Here is a 21477-nt window from a genome sequence, read left to right as displayed (position 1 = left end):
GGGGAGAAAGTATTCAGGAGTCTCGTAGGAAAGGAGTCCATACTTTTTGGAACACTTCCTCTTGGTCTTGCAGTCGATATATTACACGTTCATGGAATCCCATCTGAATCAGTGCTACCATCCAGTCTTCCTGCGAGGGCGGTTTGGTGATTTCTATTGTCTCAAGAGACACATTTTGGCTGTAGAAAGCGCAGTATGTAAAAGGTGACGTTGTGGGCGTGTAATGTTAGGTGAGTTCCCAAGATCATGAAATAGGATCATGATAGGGGTAAGAGTAAGTCGGAGGCGAATTGTTTTCTTCAGGGTATCCCCTACATAATCCCAAAAATGAGTAAGGTCACAGTGCAGCAATTCCAGAACACCTCCAATATTTAGAGTATGGCAATAACCCAGCTTGTTGTAATTTCAAAGGTGTCCAATACCAGTCATGCCAAGTTTTGAAAAGACAGAATTTCAAACGCGCTTCCTGAGTACCCTTCTCTAAAGCTTCTAATATATCCATCCAGACATCATCTTCCATAGTAATAGGTTGACGTTCCTGCCATTTTATGCGAAGAGCTTTAAGGAGTGGTTGTGCATATAAGTGATTAGTTAATGTACCATACAACCCCAAAATCACTCCCTTGTGTCGCTCCCAGATAAGGAGAAAGTCTAATATTGGCGAGGGTTCTAATGTCCAGGGATGGGGGCCCAGACAACGCTTTAGGCAGTGTTGTAGTTGCAGATGCCGTGAGGCCTGATGCAACAAAAGATCAAATTCCTCACAGAGCAGGTCAAAGGATTTCAACTCTCCGTTTAGTATGACTTGGTCTAATGTCAAGATTCCTCTCAATCTCCAACTGGACCAGTGAAGTGCTTGACCATTTATTCGTATGCTCTTGTTACCCCAAAGCGGAGCTTTAGAGTGCAAACGATGGGAAATCCCAAAAGAAGATGGTGTGCTCGAAACCATGTTTGATATGTAGCTTGCATCACAGGATGCAGAGGGGAAATGTATGGAGTACGAGTTCTGTATAAAGATTTGAGGTTGTCATCACAGTTAAGTAGTGAGTGTTCCATTGTGATCCATTATGGAGGGTCAGTCGTACCTGGAAGCAGATAGGCTAGTTGTGAAAGGTGTACGGCTAAATAATAATGTTTCAAAGATGGTAGTCCTAGACCGCTGTGGGAGCGACGAGCCATTAGTTTGGCAGCAGCTAGACGAGGACGCATAGATCCCCAGACAAAAGTCCGTATACGGGTGTCTATACGACATAATGTGGCAGCGGAACTACAATCGGAGGCATTCCAAGAGCATAAGTGAAGCCGTAAAGTGACCATTCTTATGGCCTGTACCCTTCCCCACATAGAGAAACCTAAAATAGACCATTTGGAAAAATCAGTTTCCATTTGCGCTATAAGGGGTGAAAGATTGTCTGAGACCATTCCTTCCAAGCCTCGATTAATCATAATTCCCAGATATTTTAATTGTGATGATTTCCAGCAAAAGGAGTATCCATCAATTGATGCTTTTGTGGTATCCGAAGAAAGCGGTAGAGCCTCACTTTTTCCCCAATTTACCTTATAACCGGAAAGTGCTGCAAACCTGTCAATAATCTCAAGTAAGGCTGGTAATAAATTGGAAAGATCTTTTAGAGTAAGGAGGATGTCATCCGCATATAGATATAGCTTAGATACGCATCACGCTATAGGTATACCCTGAATGGCGGATAAGTGAAGCAAGGGGTTCCATCGCTAGTAAAAATAAAAGGGGGGAAAGGGGGCAACCTTCATGGGTACCTCTTGGGATTGGAAAAGGATCTGAAATAAATCCACCACAATTAACCTGGGCAACAGGGTTGTCATATAGCAGACGTACTATGGAGATAAACTCATTGCCCAGGTCAAAGCAATTCATAGTGGTGAAGTTGTAACCCCAATAAATGCGGTCGAATGCCTTTTCTGTGTCCGGTGGAAAGAGCCACAGCATCTTCCGCCATCTCTTTTGCAGTCCACAAAGTATGGGCTAGTGTTCGAAGGTGATTCCTGGAGGAGCGGCCTGGTACAAAGCCAACCTGTGTATGGTGTATGAGAGAAGGAATACATTTGCAAAGCTATGACGCCAGAATACTTGCCAAAATTTTAATGAATCCATTTATAAGGGAGATAGAGCGGTAGCTACCAAAATCAAGAAGGTCTCGGCCTGGCTTAGGAATAACTGCAATCAAAGCTCTGTTAGAAATAGGGCCTAGAGAGGCTGTCTGAACAGCCTCTTGGAAGGCGGCTTGTAAACTATCAATTGTCTCTCTTGCAGACCATTTATAATATTCTGCAGGAAATCCATCTTTTCCTGGGGATTTATGGTATGGTAATTTGGCAATGGCTACTGCAATTTCTTCTTTGCTGATGTCACCATTAAGTAGATCTCTGCCTTCATCTGTGAGATATGGAAGATCAATATCTGTGAGGTAGGCGGTTAATTGGTCTTCAGTTGCCTTCAGTTGCCAGGGACTCAGGGATGTAAAGTTTCTCATAGAATGATGCAAAAGTGTTTACTATTTCTTGGGGTTTAGTAAGGATCACACCCGTTTCTGTCCATATGGCAGGGATTGCCATGGCTGCCTCATGCTGTTTCAGCTGCGCTGCAAGTATTCGGCCTGCTTTCTCCCTTTGTTCATAATGCCTGCCTTTGAGATGCTGAAGTCCATATTCAGCCTTGGAGGTGTACAATTATTAAGCCCCATTTTGGCTAGTTCTAGGTGACGGCAATCAGGCACTGTGGGATGAGAGGAATATTGACGCGTGAGAGTAATAATTTGATCCTCGAGTTCAGTACGACGAAGGGATGCCTTCTTATTGGCCTCAGCCACATCCTTCATCAGTTGTCCGCGAATAGTTGCTTTCGCAGCCGCCCTTATGGTTCTACAAGAAGTGACTTAAATAGTCAGAAAGATGAGAACGTAGGTGAACCTTGCCCTGGGGTGAACGGTATGTTTGAATGTTCATTCACCATGCTTTACGACCTGTATAAACTAAGCCTCCGTCAAGAGCAAGGAGAATCAGAGAATGATCAGCTTCCAATATATGAGATTCAATTGTATTTGGAACTACCGACTGGGACATAAGAAAGTAATCTATCCTAGACTGGGTGCCATGAGTAGAGGAAAGGAAGGTATACTCCTGGTCTATGGGATGACAAAGGCACCAGTGGTCCACCAATCTGTGGTCTGATGATATATCTCTCAGTAAGGCTCTATCTCCTTCATTACACCAACCCAAAGGATCTGTCCTATCTACGACTGAATCATGAGCAAGGTTCTAATCTCCACCAATAACATAGCTGGATGCCCCAATTTCTCCTAATAAGTGATTCAGGCTAAGAAGATAAGAGCGTTTAGCTCCCGTTGGAGCATATACTGCGCCAACACAAAGGAATCTATATCCTATTTTTAACTTAGCGAAGACATATCTGCTGTCTGGATCAACCCAGTACTTGACAATTGTGACAGGTAGGAATTTGTGCAAGAGGATAGCCACTCCACATTTCCGTGGCTGACTCTCCTTAGTAGAAGACTGTGACAACAAACCACAGTGAATAACTTTTCCCACCAATTCTCGTCGTAGCTTGGATGATTCTAAAGCATCTAATGTAAGAAGGCAATATCAGCCCTTTTCATTTGGAAATAAGACAGCACTTTCTTATGTTTAATGTACTGCGTGAAACCATTCACATTCCATGAGCTAATGCATAGTGGATGAGAGAAAGAGGAAAGATTCGCAGACATGTGTTCGATGAAAATCGAAAGAGATTTTTTTTTAAGGAATATCTGATGGAGGGGTAGTGAGGTATTAAATTATGGAGGAAGCAGGAAAAGAAGTTAGGGTAGAGAGGTAAAAGCTACGCAGGTAAGGGCAAAGGTGGTAGAGACAAGTGGAAAAATCTAAGCAAGGGAAAGAATGTGAACGAAGATGAAAGGAGAGGAAGGAAAAAGAAGAAGAAAAAACGGGTAAGGAAAGAGACAAAGGATAAGGGGAAGTAAGAAGGAGAAAAAAAGTAAGGTTCTGAAAAGACTGGAGAGGGGGTATAAGGAGGAGAGAAGGAGGAAATGTGTTACGCAGGAAAAGTGTGACTCTAGGGGTATAGGACTGCTCTCTGCGGGTCTAAACTTTCGGACTATGTGCGTCGGAGGAGCCCCATCTGGCGGCAAAGCATGCAGGGAGACGTACCTGTAGGATAATAATTTGATGTAGAGGTTAATAGTATACAATCTATAAAGTAGAGGTCGGGTTTTATTAAAAGTTGAAGGGGGAAAGAGGAGGGTACAAGCATCTTAAGAGTACAGTATTGATGAAGAAGAAGAGCTCAGAAGAAATGAAAAAAAAGGGAAGGAGAAGGAAGAAGGGGAAGAACTATGTCATATATAATTTACCATATGTGAAGTATAATCAAACAAGCTTAGCATAATTTAGTAATGACAGTTAAATCTTATCATAAGTTGGGGGGGCATGGCCTAACCAAGCACCAAGATGGTGGCTTGATTTAGGAACTCCCGGGCGGCCATTTGGATTTTGCTGCTTCATGCCGATGGAAGGCAGCTATCCTGGCTCCTGAACGCTGCAGTCGCTGGATTTATTGTGGGAGGGATGGAGCAAGTCAGCGCTGGTTGAAGGCTCCAGATCCCCAAGAACGGGGCTCCCATAGTGGTGGTCTGACGCGGCCCTCGGAAGCCCCACGATGACAGGGGTCGCGGGCGGGCTTGAGGGCAGGGCTGCTGCTGCGGAGCGCGGCCGCGATGACACCAGAGGCCACGGAGTTGCGACCTTTGTAATGAGGAGCGGCAGTGGTGGCTGGACCACGGAGCACTTATCAGCTACGAAGGGGTTGAGTCATGCCCATTCTTCCGGGCTCTGCTAACTGAACAGTTTGTCAGAGACCGATTCTCCACCACATTTGCCGTGGAAAGAGCCCACAGAGCTCTTGCTTCAAGACTGGCTCCCGGTGCTGCCCCCACGCCTTATTATGGCGCGATTGCTTAACTACCGCGACGCAACATTGTGCAGAGCCAGGGAAGTGGGAGAGCTACTACTACAGGGCATGTCATTGTCCTTTTACTCAGATTTCACGCCGGTGGTGCAGGAGGCTAGGCGCATGTTTCCAGACAACAAATGCACTTTGAGAAATGCCAATGCCCAGTACGCAATGCTGTATCCGGCACACCTTGGCATACAGGTCGACGGAAAAACATCAGTTTTCGACACTCCTGCAGAAGCATCTGAGTTCTGGAAGCGACACAAATCTAATGGAGACTCCTCTCCCGGAACGTGACCTACAATTGTCCGTGATGGCCGGTGCTGAGAGGAACGGCGCTATCGGTGCACATGTTGAACGCTACGTTTGCCAGCTTTAGATACACTCCAAAAATGATGTACCAGTTTCCCCTGTTCTATTTGTTCTTGCTGCCTGATATAACTACTAGTTTGAACTTTCTATGAGAGCAGTTATATGTATAGTTGCAATGTCTACTGTTCACGAATAGCGGTTCGCTCGGGGCATTGCTGCCCCCCAGTCAGATCTCCTACCGCTTGTATTTTTATGTGGGTTTTTTGTTTGTTTTACTTGTTTACAGAGATGGGTTGGTATTCACCGGATCCAAGTTGGGTGGTCATCCGATGTGGGAGGAGGGTGGTGGGTGGATAATTGTATTTTGCAAGGTTTTGGTTGTTTATATGCTGCAGGTTCTTCGCATACTCACTGGCTTGCTTTTCACATGTATGCTCAATGACACATCGATCCTTCAGCGGCTGCAGTTAACATGAAGGTTAATATACAGGGGAGTGGAGGGACTTAAATGTATGACATGGAATGTAGGAGGACTCTCAACTCCCCACAAGGGACGACAGATACTGGCCTATTTGTCACGTCATAGAATACATGTTGCGTTGCCTCAAGAGACCCATTATGCCCCGAACTTGAATAACCGGTTTGCTTCGTCGTGGGGCAATAACAGGTTTTTCTCTAATTACATCACTTATTCCCAGGGGGTGAGCGTATTAATACACAAGACACTTCCCTTTGTATCCCAGTCAGTTGTTATTGATCCTGAGGGGCGATATTTGCTGGTGGCTGGAAGTATTGGTGCAAAACAGATACTCATTATTAATGTGTAAAACCAAATGTGGATGCCCGGGGCTTTTTCGATTCAATTTCCGCACATATCCCCGCCTTACCAATTGACACCATCATATTTGGTGGAGACTTCAACCTCACATTGCAACTGAGCACGGATACTACGGGTACAGGTCAAGTTACAAAACCGTGTTCTGTCAGGGAACTTGAGACATTGTTGCGTACGCATTTATTAGCAGATGCATGGCGCCACTTATATCCATTACCATTAGGCAAGGGTTTTTCATTTTATTCGGCACCACATGGCACCTGGTTCCATATAGACAGATGGTATATAATGCCTGACCTTCTGGTTACATTACAGGAGGCTGATCATTTGCCACGGACTTTGTCTGATCACTCGCCCGTTTTGGGGGCGGTTCTCCTGCCGGCATTTTCACGCCTTTACAGACCCTGGCGTTTCCCCACTGATGCCTCATTGGATATGGTTTTTAGGAGCGAAGTTCCAGATGCAATTGTTGAATATTTTCATAAAAACACAGGCTTGATGTTGTGCTACGCCACTCTATGGGAGGCCTTCAAAGTGTATATTTGGGGCGTTTGTATCGCTAAGGAAACTGAGGTACTGCGTACACTCTGGCGAGACTTCGATAAGACCAAGCTGGCATTGCGAGACTTAGATGCCCGGGTCTTGGCTGGGGGAGACCCCCTGCCCTTGCATCAGTGGGCAAGCCTTCTTAGCGATTTCCAGGACCTCGCACTGCACGAGACTGCCTATTTGGGTACACGCACGCTCGAGTTTACGGAGAGGGTGAGAGGCCTGGGCGCACGTTGGCCGGTCTACTTACCCCCCAACAGCACAGTACCTATATTACCCGACTCCAGACTGGGGACGATGCCTGGTTACACGCGATGCAGATATCCACACCACCTTTAAAGCATATTATACTCGATTATATACCTCTTGCTCCCCGCCAACCGGTACAGCCCTTTCTGACTATATGAACGGAATAGCAATGGTCTGACTGGAAAAGAGGCAACAGTACTTCTTAGCTTCATCTATTGGAGTGGATGAAATCGAGGAGGCCATTGACAAGTTGGACGGTTCTCGGGTCCCCGGCACTGATGGCCTCACTGGGATGTTTTATAAGACGTATAAAGCATTATTGATACCGCACTTGCTCGAGGTCTATTCGGAGGCATTAGAGTTGGCTGAACTGCCTGCTACTATGAGAGAGGCAATAGTGACATTGCTCCTTAAGCCGGGTAAACCGTCTGATATGTGAGCGTCCTATAGGCCACTATCCTTATTAAACCAAGACTACAAAATATTGGCAAAGGTCTGTGCAACTCGGAAAGCACTCATAGTCGATCAGATAGTCTCTCCTCTTCAATCGGGCTTTATTCCAGGCCAATGTTCGCCATCATAAACCAGATCAATCCTACTCTCCCTGCAGTTGCTGCACTACTTAATGATGAAAAAGTGTTTGACTCTCTAGAGTGGGAGTTTCTTCACTCAGCACTTACCAAACTCGGCTTTCCACAGAATTTTCGCTCCTTAGTCTGCTTATTATATACAAATCCGGTTGCACAGCTTCGGGTCAATGGGGTATTATGAGACAAAGTTTCATTATTCCGTGGCACTAGGCAAGGATGCCCGTTATCGCCCCTGCTGTTCCTAATAACAATGGATCCGTTGATACAGCATTTACAAGAACGCCACCTTCAACGGGGGATTGGGTTCCACCGTGGCCCCCTCCTGCATTCACTATATGCAGACGACATTCTTTTATTTGTTCGCGAACCTGCCACAAACCTCCCCCCAATTATTTGTGAAGTGGTGCGGTTTGGGGTCTTTTCAGGGCTAGTCATAAACTGGTCTAAGTCTGAAGTCTTCCCCCTGATGGAGATCACCCTCCCCTTTGCAATGGTGTTCCCACTGCGCTGGTGCGACAACCCTCCCAGATATCTTGGGGTAGTTTTACACCGCACAGCATTGGAAGTCATCCGTCTCAACTACGGCACTGCCATAGACCCGCTGGTGGAACAAATAGACTGCTGGGTACGCTTCCATTATCTATCGCTGGTCGCATAGCGATCATTAAAATGGTAGTGCTGTCCCGTTTCCTATATCTGTTTCAGAATATTCCAGTCCCACTCACGGTTGCTTTTTTCAACAACCTTCATGGCATGTTGACGAGATTGGTATGGGCAGGGGGTCAGGCACGTGCAAAATGGCAGAAACTTACCCAGCCGTTTGAGCAGGGTGGGTTTGGGGTTCCTTATTTGTATTTATATTATTTAGTGCCGCAGATGTATTACGCATATTATTGGTATCATCCTTATGCGCGGTTGGATTTTCTCATACCGGCGTTCACCCAGGCTTGTCCCACTTCCCTCTCCTCTAATCTCCCACTTGGGCTCACTAGGACTCCCTCTGAAATTCATACCTTACAAACCACTAGCTGGGCTTGGGAACGTCTTTGCAAATATTTGGGGACTGAGCATTTGTATTCTCCACATTTGCTCCTGCTGACAACCCATGGCTACCCCCAACTACCGAGGCGCTGACGCAGCGGACACTTGCCCGCTGCCACCTTTAGATTGTGGGTGACATGTTTGAAAACTGACAAATGCGTTCCATAGCTGACTTGACGAAAGATAGGGATGTGTCTGCACTGGACCAATTCATAATACACAGAACACGCACCTCATTAATTAAGGTATTAAGGCCCCTGGTGACAGAACCCCCTGACTTTCAGCCCCTCACCACGTTCATTACAACATCTGCCAGCACACATCTGGTCTCTAGATTGTACCATCTTGCACAGACGCACCGACCGAGGCTGAACGGGTGGGCGAGGGCGGCTTGGGAAGGAGATTTGGCACATCCTCTGACAGACAAAATGTGGGCCTACAGTTGAGAACAGACTAGATGTGTTTCAAATAATTAGAAGCATAAGCTGTTGCATTTGAAGTATTTACATAGAATGTATGTTAGCCCCATGCTGGTTGCCAGGATGAATAATGCTAAACCAGATAATTGCCAGAGATGTGCGATGGAGCACGCCGATTTTATTCACTTGGCGTGGAATTGCCCTGCTGTCTTGACCTTCAGGGAGTCCGTCTTTGAACATCTTGGCTTAATGGTCAAGACTACTCTTACTCCCTCGCCTTTGCTGGCACTGCTGGGATTTGTTCTACCCTTGCAGGATGGCATCAGATATTATACTGCAATTGCATTTCTGTTGGCCAAAAGGCAGGTCTCTCAGCACTGGGGGGGGCGTTTCCCCACCATTGGTGAAGGCCTGGTTCAGCGATCTGATGTATAGTGACACTACCAGCCATATCTACGCATCCTTGCTTCCCCTGCCTCCCGGCCAAAAAACATCTGGCAGCCGCTTCGCTCCTACTTGCTGCTCCACCCCGAACTCACTGATTGATGAGTCTCTTTACCAATGATAATTTCGATGATAGCTAGCCAATTGAAATGGAACATGTCCTAAGGTCCATTGTAATACAAACCTGCACTGAGTGTTTTTTCTTGGTTCTGTTGTCTGTTTGTTTGAAAAACAAAACAAAATTCTCGCTTGGTACGCCATATTTGTCAGTGTAACCTCCAATGTCCACTTGTATGTCGATCTGTAGACATTTGAACAAATATTATGCATATTATGGCTATTGTACCTCGCTTTAAAATCTCAATAAAAACAAGTTAAAATGTTATATATATATATATATTTCCTCTCAATGTGGCTTCGACCGGATCGCTCAGCAGCGGGTGCGGGCGTTAGGCCAAGCCAATGGCCAGAAATCAATTTCAAAACAAAGGACGCCCGCACTCTGGAACCTTATAAATTATTTATTTAACAGAGCCCAGTCTGTCACACCGACGCGTTTCAGCCTAACAGGCCTTGTTCACGGTATACATATATATATATATATATATATATATATATATATATTCACTGAAAAAACCATAGGTTTCACACATGTTATAGTTAGCGGAAATTTTACTGATAAAAAACCAATGAAATTGCCCCGTTATAGTTAGTGCTGGCAACTATAACTCACGCGACCGCAATCCTCTGCTGATGCTAATACTGTATTTAGACACTTATTTGCCCATGTCTTCTTCCATACATTTTTAGCTATACATATATTACAAATATTTTTTTTTATAAAGACACATATGTCATCAGCAGAAGATTGCGGTCGCGTGAGTTATAGTTGCCAGCACTAACTATAACGGGGCAATTTCATTGGTTTTTTATCAGTAAAATTTCCGCTAACTATAACATGTGTGAAACCTATGGTTTTTTCAGTGAATTTGCAAGGTTTTTTAAATGCTAATTCCTAACTATAACGTGTGTGAAACCTATGGTTTTTTCAGTGAATTTGTACGGTTTTTTAAATGCTAAGTTACTTTACGCCATTCGAGGCGTGCGCGCCCACTTAACGCAGTGCGTTCCGTGCACGGTTTTTATCAACTTTAATAAGCCCTGTACATTTGGTGGCCTTCGGCCACCAAAAGCACAGGGGGTGGGGTCAATGTGGATAGTGTTTTTTTTATTTCGATTTTATAATTTCATGTTGCCAAAATATAGTTTTTTTACTGATTTAATAAGCCCTGTACATTTGGTGGCCTACGGCCACCAAAAGCACAGGGGGTGGGGTAAGTGTGGATAGTGTTTTTTTTATTTCTATTTTTTACCGTACGCTTACGGTAAGCGTACGGTAAGCGTACTCGGCGAAATTGCCGGAAAAAAAATAAAACCGTTTTTGCTCTTGGGGGATGTTTGGGGACTCCCTCAACATGACTATGTGGGAGGGAGTTGTCAAAACAGCCCCGTAACATGTTTTTGGGCATCATGTTTGATAAATAACACTCAGTGCGAGAGACAAAATGACGGACGCCGCTTCCTGGTTTCGGCCGATTCGAATGTTTACTAAGATCTAAGAGCCAATCAGAATCGCGCTCGCGCACGCCACCGTACGCGTACGGTAAGCGTACGGTAAGCGTACCGTAAGCGGGCTCAGATATATATATTGATTTAAAGGCTATTTTCTCAGAATCTACTGAACAGATTTACACCAAACCTACAAAAGGCACTTCCTTGACATAGGGACTACCTCTCTGCCAAATTTCTAGTAATTCTGTTCAGCCGTTCGGGCTGTAGCTCTGTCTAAAGGTCCTATGGAAAAATGCATGGGAAAAACGCGTTTTGGGACCCCCCTTTTATCTCAGCCCCCGCTTGACGAATCCCCCCGAGACTTTCAGGGTAGGAGCGGAGCGTAGCGCCCCACCTATTTTGAGAAATTCGCGAGGATTCATCGACCGGCGCCAAAGTTATTCAAAATAGAATGTTGCGGATTTCCTATGGAAAAGGGGTCCTAACTATAACTACCTACTGGCGACCGCCAGTAGGTAATATATATATATATATTCACTGAAAAAACCATAGGTTTCACACATGTTATAGTTAGCGGAAATTTTACTGATAAAAAACCAGTGAAATTGCCCCGTTATAGTTAGTGCTGGCAACTATAACTCACGCGACCGCAATCCTCTGCTGATGCTAATACTGTATTTAGACATTTATTTGCCCATGTCTTCTTCCATACATTTTTAGCTATACATATATTACAAATATTTTTTTTTCATAAAGACACATATGTCATCAGCAGAAGATTGCGGTCGCGTGAGTTATAGTTGCCAGCACTAACTATAACGGGGCAATTTCACTGGTTTTTTATCAGTAAAATTTCCGCTAACTATAACATGTGTGAAACCTATGGTTTTTTCAGTGAATTTGCAAGGTTTTTTAAATGCTAATTCCTAACTATAACGTGTGTGAAACCTATGGTTTTTTCAGTGAATTTGTACGGTTTTTTAAATGCTAAGTTACTTTACGCCATTCGAGGCGTGCGCGCCCACTTAACGCAGTTCGTTCCGTGCACGGTTGTTATCAACTTTAATAAGCCCTGTACATTTGGTGGCCTTCGGCCACCAAAAGCACAGGGGGTGGGGTCAATGTGGATAGTGTATTTTTATTTCGATTTTATAATTTCATGTTGCCAAAATTTAGTTTTTTTTACCTATTAATAAGCCCTGTACATTTGGTGGCCTACGGCCACCAAAAGCACAGGGGGTGGGGTAAGTGTGGATAGTGGTTTTTTTTTTTTTTTTTTTTTACCGTACGCTTACGGTAAGCGTACGGTAAGCGTACTCGGCGAAATTGCCGAAAAAAAAATAAAACCGTTTTTTCTCTTGGGGGATGTTTGGGGACTCCCTCAACATGACTATGTGGGAGGGAGTTGTCAAAACAGCCCCGTAACATGTTTTTGGCCATCTTGTTTGATAAACAACACTCAGTGCGAGAGACAAAATGGCGGCCGCCGCTTCCTGGTTTCGGCCGATTCGAATGTTTACTAAGATCTAAGAGCCAATCAGAATCGCGCTCGCGCACGCCACCGTACGCTTACGGTAAGCGTACGGTAAGCGTACCGTAAGCGGGCTCAGATATATATATTGATTTAAAGGCTATTTTCTCAGAATCTACTGAACAGATTTACACCAAACCTACAAAAGGCACTTCCTTGACCTAGGGACTACCTCTCTGCCAAATTTCTAGTAATTCTGTTCAGCCGTTCGGGCTGTAGCTCGTTCTAAAGGTCCTATGGAAAAATGCATGGGAAAAACGCGTTTTGGGACCCCCCTTTTATCTCAGCCCCCGCTTGACGAATCCCCCCGAGACTTTCAGGGTAGGAGCGGAGCGTAGCGCCCCACCTATTTTGAGAAATTCGCGAGGATTCATCGACCGGCGCCAAAGTTATTCAAAATAGAATGTTGAGGTTTTCCTATGGAAAAGGGGTCCTAACTATAACTACCTACTGGCGACCGCCAGTAGGTAATATATATATATATATATATATATATATATATTATCATAAGTGCATATTAAAAGGGGGAGAGGAATGTGTGAGAAGAAATAAAAGCAGAAAAACATTATAGAGCAAATAATATATATTAAGTGAGCAAGAGTACAAGTATACGGCCAATCATCCTAATCAGTGTCATATAAAGATTACAATGTGCAAAGCTGTTAGACCTGTCAGCCCTTTGGGTGGTCCCTCCTCATCATTATTTATTTTGTCCCACTTTTGCCTCAAACCCTGTTTGAATTTTTCCTTTCTGGGAACCACCAGACTTTTTCGTGTTGCTGCAGATTCAGGGAGCCATTTTAGCTACCCCTGAAACTTCTGTCTGAGGGCCTGGAGCACAAAATGGTGGCCACCTGTGACATCACCAGCATCCACTGGAACCTGCTAGCACCTTCCAGAACATTCCAGAACCCTGTGACAGTTGGAGGCGGTTTAGAATGTTGGGAAGCTAAGACAGAGAGTTGGCAGTTGGAGCTGGCAGTTGGCACCTGACTGGTGAAGAGAGAGCAGCAGAAACCTGAAGGAGGAAGGAGTGAGGCAGCAGGGGTGGAAACTTGTGCCTGGAGTGGGGTTCATAAACCCACCCTTGATACTAGTCCCTACTGACTGAGCCCAGCCTGGAGCCCTGTGTGGGAAGAAGCAAGAAAAACCATCCTAAGGACCTGGACAGCAGGAACAGGCCTTAGAAACAGAGAACAGCAAGATCCTGACCTGGAAACTGGTTTCCCTGGAGTCCGACGTCGAGTAGACTGAGACCCGGAGCCCGAGGTGGAGAAGCGGCGCCGACTGGAAAGCGGACGTCGTACCCGGAGCCGCCAGAGGTCGAGAGAGGGCGCCGTCAGAGGTCGTGAGGAATACCAGAGGTCGAGGAGGAAGTCACCCGAGGTCGAGTGAGCGGCGTCATCGGAGGAGTGAAGTCCGCCCTCCGGAGTCGTCGGAGACCGAGGTGAGGTGTACCGGAGGTCGGGAGTGAGGATCGCACTCCGGAGTCGCCGGAACCTGTGAGAATCGTGCCGGAGGTCGGGAGTGGAGGTCGCACTCCGGAGTCGCCGGAAACCGAAGGAGAGGAGCACCGGAGGTCGGGAGTGGAGATCGCACTCCGGAGCCGCCGGAAGTCGACATCGAGCCAAGGCCGGCCGACGTCATCGAATCCGAGGTCGCCATCGGACCGGAGCCGCCCGAGGTCGACATCGAGTAAAGACTGCCCGACGCCATCGAATCGGAGGCCGCCGACATCGAAACCGGAACCGCCTACCGGCGTCGTCAAGAACTGACATTGTGCCGAGGCCGCCGTCATCGAACCGGAACCGCCTCACGGCGTCGACACGACTCCAGTGGCGTCGGAGCATCAGAAAAAGGGCAGTAAGTGGAGTAGAGGGCGCCTAAGGCCCTGTGGAGACCTGAGAGACTGCTCTAAGGGGCTAGGGAGGTGCTGGAACCAACCTGACTGTGCCAGGGGTGAGCTGGGACTAATCTAGAGAAGTTGTGTGGAGGGAGAGAGCCAGGTCTCTGGTATTCCCCCCTTGATCTACCTCAGTTTAGGCCTCAGCCTTGTCCAAGCCAGGGAGTAGACACCCCCAAGCCTCCCACATCCCCACAAGCTGTGCCTGGGCCAAATCAACCCTTAGGAATTCAAATGTGATCTGATTCTAGGAGTGTCACTGTCAGCTTTTAATTATTTATTAGGGGCACTGTATTTATTGTATTTAACCTATTTATTGCTTCACTGTATTTATTGGTCCACAGTATTTATTGATGCACAATAATTATTGGTTTACAGTATTTATTGCCTCAGAATATTTAATTGCCTGTATGTATTGCACTGTTATTTATGCCTTCAGTATTTATGATCACCCCTATTTATTGAATCATTAAGCCAGTATTTATTTGACCCGCCCTATTTAAAAAGTTTGTATATTGTGATTGTTATTTATTTTATCCAATCAGCAACTAAGAGAAAAAGAAGATAAAGAAAGATATTTTCATAATTTTTACGGTGTAGAGTCGTTTTTGGAACGGATGCACGCATGGTTATTGTTTGGGTATGTCGTATGCTTAGCACGGAGCCTGATTCCTGACCACTCGAGCCAAGCTACCACAGTGTGTCCGGTAGACCACCACCACCCTTTCAGAGTGGGAGTGTGGTTTTCCAACATAAATTGGTGTTCAGTGGTGGGATAGAGCTGTGCCTACGTATACTCAACAATAACTGTGGGTAGTCCATAGGCCTACACCGGGAGTTTTCTCAAAGCGGCCTTCCTAATTGTGGGTTTTTGTTTTTTTCCAAATTTACTCTGGTGGTGGGAGGAGGTATTATTAAAGGTACCCCCCTGCATAGTTACTGCACAAAACCTGTCCTCTAACCTGAGTGGGCGAGATGGAATTTGTACTAGAAAATCTAGAAACGTACACTGTGGCCCAACTCAGGGAGTTTTGCCAGCGGGAGGGGGTGTACTGTCCCCCAGGAGCAAAGAAGGGTGCACTCCAAACCAGCTTAAGGGCTTGGGGGGAGGCACGCCGAGAAAGCAAGGCTGAGGAGGAGGACAGGGATGGAGAGCCTGACACCGAGGGGGCTGAGATGTACCAACCTGAGGTGGGGAACCTGTCAGCGGGGCCCAGAACCATTTCTAGGAAGGGCAGCAGTGCCTCTAGCGGTGGCTTGTCTGAAGTGGAGTTAACAGACCGGAGGGAGAAAAGACAGCTCACATGGGACTTAGCAAGGCTGAAGAAGGAGAAGGAGGAACAGAGGATGGCCCATGAATTACGACTGAAAGAAATAGATCTTCAGATCCTGAGAATCGGGGCACAACCTGTTCCTAATGGTGGCAGCCAAACCCAAGAGATCACCAGGGAACCTAAACCATACCTGCCAAAGGACATAGTAGCTAGCTATGGGGCGGGTGACGATATCGCCAAGTGGCTAGCGGCCTATGAGGTCTCGTTGAGGGCCCATGGGGTTCCAGAGAAGTACTGGGGAGGGGGATTGTACAAGTACATGCCTCCAGCTGGTAGGGATGCTTTATTGGCCCTCGAAGAGGATGAGCAGACCCACTACCCCACCATGAAACTGGCGCTCATAAGAAAGTTTGGACTAACACCCGAAAAGTACAGACAGAAGTTCAGGGGTAGTCACAAACTGGGCACACAGAATTGGGTGGACTTCCTGGAGTATGCAAAGAAGGCACTGGAAGGTTGGATTCAGGGCAGTGAAGTGAGGAACTACGAGGGGCTGTTTGACCTAGTACTGAAGGAACACCTGCTCGAGAAATGTTTCCCTGAACTGCGGCAACACCTGGTGGATAGCAAGCTGACCAGTCCCCGGAAGCTTGCTGAGGAGGCGGACATTTGGGCTAGTACCCGGGTGTCCACAAGGGGGACTGGAGGGATACTCAAAAGGCCGGACAGGGCGCCCCCCAGAAGAAAGAGGGAGGGGAAAAGAAAAAGGAGTTCTCCAAAGGCCCCCAAAATAACTTCCAAGGGAAGGGAACAGGATTCACCCCTAGGGCTAACCCACCCAGAAACCCTAATCCTGGCCAGAGTCAGCAGCCAAGGGTTGTCCATTGCTATGAGTGCGGTGGCGTTGGACACTATAAAGGAGATCCGAAGTGCTTGAAACGACCACCCCCTCCCACTGGAGGAAAGACCCCCGGAGTAGCTAGTGTAGTGCTCGGGGAGGAGATGCCCTTAACTAAGGGAAGGGAGTGGGCGGGTGTCACTTTAGTGTCCCTGGGAGAACGGGAGATGGTTCCTAAGATCCAGGTGCCCGCAAATACCGCAAAGTATGGGCAGTGGGTCACCATCAACGGCCAAAGAGGGGAGGCTCTGAGAGACACAGGAGCCAGTATGACTATGGTGCGTAGCCAACTGGTGTCTCCAGAGCAGGTAATTCCCGATGTACTCCACCCAGCCGCGATTGCTGACGGCAGAACAGGCCACTATCCAGTGGCCGAGGTTCCCTTTGAATGGGGGGGGTTGCAGGTTCACTTCGAGTTGCCGTAAGCCCTGCCGTGCCAGTCGATTGTCTGCTGGGGAATGACATGGAGCACAACGCTTGGAAGGAGGTGGAATACCGGACTCACACCGAGATGCTGGGTACACCTGATTGGGCCTGTGTTAGCACAAGGTCCGCGACTACCCGAAGAGGGAGTTCATTTCGGCTGGGGCCTGGAACAAAGGCCCAGCCAGCTGCCAGTCAAGGGAAGAACCGAGGACAGGAGGAGCCTGCCTCGGCGTCCCCACCCCGTAGGACGGATAGGCCACCGGAGGTGGTGGACCAGGAGTCTGCGGTGGGGGACGTTACCAACCTGGAGGACCTACCCATCCCGGCCGAGTGGCACGTGGAGGGAGGCCCGTCCAGGGAGGAATTCTGCCAGGGCCAGAGGGAGTGCCCTACCCTTGAGGGGCTAAGGCGACAGGCCGAAGCGCAGGCAGCAGGGAACGTTGAAGGGAACTACAGTGTTTACTGGGAGGATGGCCTCCTCTACAGTGAACCCAAGGCACCCCTACATGGATCGTCACGAGCCTTGGTAGTTCCTCAACGCTATCGAGCCTTCCTTCTGGAGTTGGCTCACGAGATACCATTGGCAGGACACCTGGGGCAAGACAAGACCTTCGCCCGTCTTGTCCCACACTTTTATTGGCCTCAGGTGTCGTCCGATACCTATTGCCGGACATGTGTGTCTTGCCAAGCCAGTGGGAAAACAGGGGTGAAGCTGAAAGCTCCCCTGGAACCACTTCCTGTCGTTAGCACCCCCTTTGAAAGGGTGGGCATCGACATTGTGGGTCCGTTAGATCCACCGACTACAGCTGGTCACAGGTTTATCCTGGTACTGGTGGATCATGCCACACGGTACCCAGAGGCAATACCTCTGAGGACCATAACAGCACCTGTTGTGGCTAGGGCCCTGATGGGAATCTTTACCCGAGTGGGTTTTCCCAAGGAAGTTGTGTCCGACAGGGGGACCAACTTCATGTCAGCGTACATGCGGGCAATGTGGAAGGAGTGTGGAGTGACATACCGGTTCACCACTCCTTACCACCCCCAGACCAATGGTCTGGTGGAGAGGTTTAACAAAACCTTGAAGGGCATGATCAGAAGTCTGCCTGAAAGCCTGCGGAGGAAATGGGACGTCCTCCTACCCTGTTTACTTTTTTCCTACAGGGAAGTGCCACAGAAGGGAGTGGGCTTCAGCCCCTTCGAGCTTCTGTATGGGCACCCTGTACGTGGACCTCTCAACCTGGTGAGAGACGGATGGGAAAGAACTCCCAGAAAGCTTCCCCAGGATGTGGTGAGCTACATGCTGGCCTTCCGGAGCCAAATGGCTAAGTTGTGGAAGCAAGCTTCTGACAACTTGGAAGCCAGCCAAGCAGTGATGAAGGCGTGGTATGACCACAATGCTCACCCGGTGGAGTTGGAGCCTGGCCAGAAGGTGTGGGTGATCGAACCAGGAGAGCTTAGTGCCCTCCAGGATCGCTGGTCAGGACCCTTTGAGGTGTTGGAGAAGAAGGGTAAGGCTACCTACTTGGTGGACCTGAAGACCCCTCGTCAGCCCCTGCGGGTGCTGCATGCCAACCGCCTCAAACCCCACCACGAGAGGCCCGAAGTCATCTTGATGATGGTGACTGACGGAGGAGAGGACGTGGAAAGCGAGCCTCTCCCTGATCTGTTTGCGTCTCAAGAGAAGGATGGGTCGGTGGAGGGAGTGAATCTCTCCCCATCTCTAACTCCTGAACAGCAGGAGGACTGTCGCCAGGTCCTGGGGCAGTACTCCTCGTTGTTCTCCCTTGTCCCGGGTAGGACTCACCTGTGCGTCCATGACGTGGACACAGGAGACAGCCCACCTGTGAAGTCCAAGATCTACCGGATGTCAGACAAGGTGAAGGCCAGCATTCATAGTGAAGTCACTAAGATGCTGGAGCTAGGAGTGATCGAACCTTCTAGCAGCCCCTGGTCCAGTCCGGTGGTGTTAGTACCAAATAGCTGCACCACCGGGTGCCCAACCAGAACTGAGGTTCTGTGTGGACTACCGGGGACTGAATTCAGTGACCAAAACTGATGCTCATCCGATCCCTAGGGCGGATGAATTGATTGACCGGCTGGGAGCTGCCCAATATCTAAGTACCTTTGACCTTACTTCTGGGTACTGGCAGATCTCTTTGACTGATGGAGCAAGGGAAAGGTCAGCCTTCTCCACGCCCAATGGCCACTACCAGTTCTGTGTGATGCCCTTTGGGCTCAAGAACGCACCTGCCACCTTTCAGCGCCTGGTAAACCAGATCCTCACCGGAATGGAGAGTTTCTCTGCTGCTTATCTGGATGACATAGCCGTCTTCAGTAACAGCTGGGAGGATCACTTGCGTCACCTGCAAGCTGTTCTCCAGGCCCTGAGACAAGCTGGATTGACGATCAAGGCCAGCAAGTGCCAGATCGGGCAGGGGTCGGTAGTGTACCTTGGACACTTGGTGGGTAGGGGAGCGGTGCAACCCCTCCAGGCAAAGATAGAGGCCATCATGGCCTGGGAACCCCCCAAGACACAGACTGAGGTCCGAGCTTTTTTGGGCCTCACGGGATACTACCGCCGCTTCGTGAAGGGGTACGGTACCATCGTAGCCCCCCTCACGGAGCTCACGTCCAAGAAACAACCTCGACGGGTAGTCTGGACGGAGGCTTGTCAGCAAGCCTTTGAGAGATTGAAGAAAGCCATGTGCGAGGCCCCGGTCTTAAGGGCCCCAGACTTTTCCAAGGAGTTCATTGTCCAGACAGATGCATCAGAACATGGCATTGGGGCAGTGTTATCGCAACTCAACGAAGAGGGTCTGGATCAACCCGTGGTCTTCCTATCCCGGAGACTACTTCCCAGGGAACAGAAGTGGAGTGCAATAGAGCGTGAAGCCTTTGCAGTGGTATGGGCTCTGAAGAAGTTGCGGCCATACCTGTTTGGCTCGCACTTCCTGGTTCAGACCGACCACAGACCCCTTCGTTGGCTGATGCAAATGAAGGGGGAGAATCCCAAGTTGTTGAGGTGGTCTATTTCCCTACAGGGAATGGACTTTCAGGTGGAACATCGGCCTGGAGTGGACCACGCCAATGCAGACGGTCTCTCAAGGTATTTCCGCCTTAGTGATGAGAACTCCCAAGGGGTTGGGTAGCTCTCCCCACTTTCAGCTGGGGGGGACGCGTGTTAGACCTGTCAGCCCTTTGGGTGGTCCCTCCTCATCATTATTTATTTTGTCCCACTTTTGCCTCAAACCCTGTTTGAATTTTTCCTTTCTGGGAACCACCAGACTTTTTCGTGTTGCTGCAGATTCAGGGAGCCATTTTAGCTACCCCTGAAACTTCTGTCTGAGGGCCTGGAGCACAAAATGGTGGCCACCTGTGACATCACCAGCATCCACTGGAACCTGCTAGCACCTTCCAGAACATTCCAGAACCCTGTGACAGTTGGAGGCGGTTTAGAATGTTGGGAAGCTAAGACAGAGAGTTGGCAGTTGGAGCTGGCAGTTGGCACCTGACTGGTGAAGAGAGAGCAGCAGAAACCTGAAGGAGGAAGGAGTGAGGCAGCAGGGGTGGAAACTTGTGCCTGGAGTGGGGTTCATAAACCCACCCTTGATACTAGTCCCTACTGACTGAGCCCAGCCTGGAGCCCTGTGTGGGAAGAAGCAAGAAAAACCATCCTAAGGACCTGGACAGCAGGAACAGGCCTTAGAAACAGAGAACAGCAAGATCCTGACCTGGAAACTGGTTTCCCTGGAGTCCGACGTCGAGTAGCCTGAGACCCGGAGCCCGAGGTGGAGAAGCGGCGCCGACTGGAAAGCGGACGTCGTACCCGGAGCCGCCAGAGGTCGAGAGAGGGCGCCGTCAGAGGTCGTGAGGAATACCAGAGGTCGAGGAGGAAGTCACCCGAGGTCGAGTGAGCGGCGTCATCGGAGGAGTGAAGTCCGCCCTCCGGAGTCGTCGGAGACCGAGGTGAGGTATACCGGAGGTCGGGAGTGAGGATCGCACTCCGGAGTCGCCGGAACCTGTGAGAATCGTGCCGGAGGTCGGGAGTGGAGGTCGCACTCCTGAGTCGCCGGAAACCGAAGGAGAGGAGCACCGGAGGTCGGGAGTGCAGATCGCACTCCGGAGCCGCCGGAAGTCGACATCGAGCCAAGGCCGGCCGACGTCATCGAATCCGAGGTCGCCATCGGACCGGAGCCGCCCGAGGTCGACATCGAGTAAAGACTGCCCGACGCCATCGAATCGGAGGCCGCCGACATCGAAACCGGAACCGCCTACCGGCGTCGTCAAGAACTGACATTGTGCCGAGGCCGCCGTCATCGAACCGGAACCGCCTCACGGCGTCGACACGACTCCAGCGGCGTCGGAGCATCAGAAAAAGGGCAGTAAGTGGAGTAGAGGGCGCCTAAGGCCCTGTGGAGACCTGAGA

This window comes from Triturus cristatus, chromosome 1_2 (assembly GCF_964204655.1).
Source record: "Triturus cristatus chromosome 1_2, aTriCri1.1, whole genome shotgun sequence".
Classification (NCBI taxonomy): domain Eukaryota; kingdom Metazoa; phylum Chordata; class Amphibia; order Caudata; family Salamandridae; genus Triturus; species Triturus cristatus.
This window is presented reverse-complemented; position numbering follows the sequence as displayed.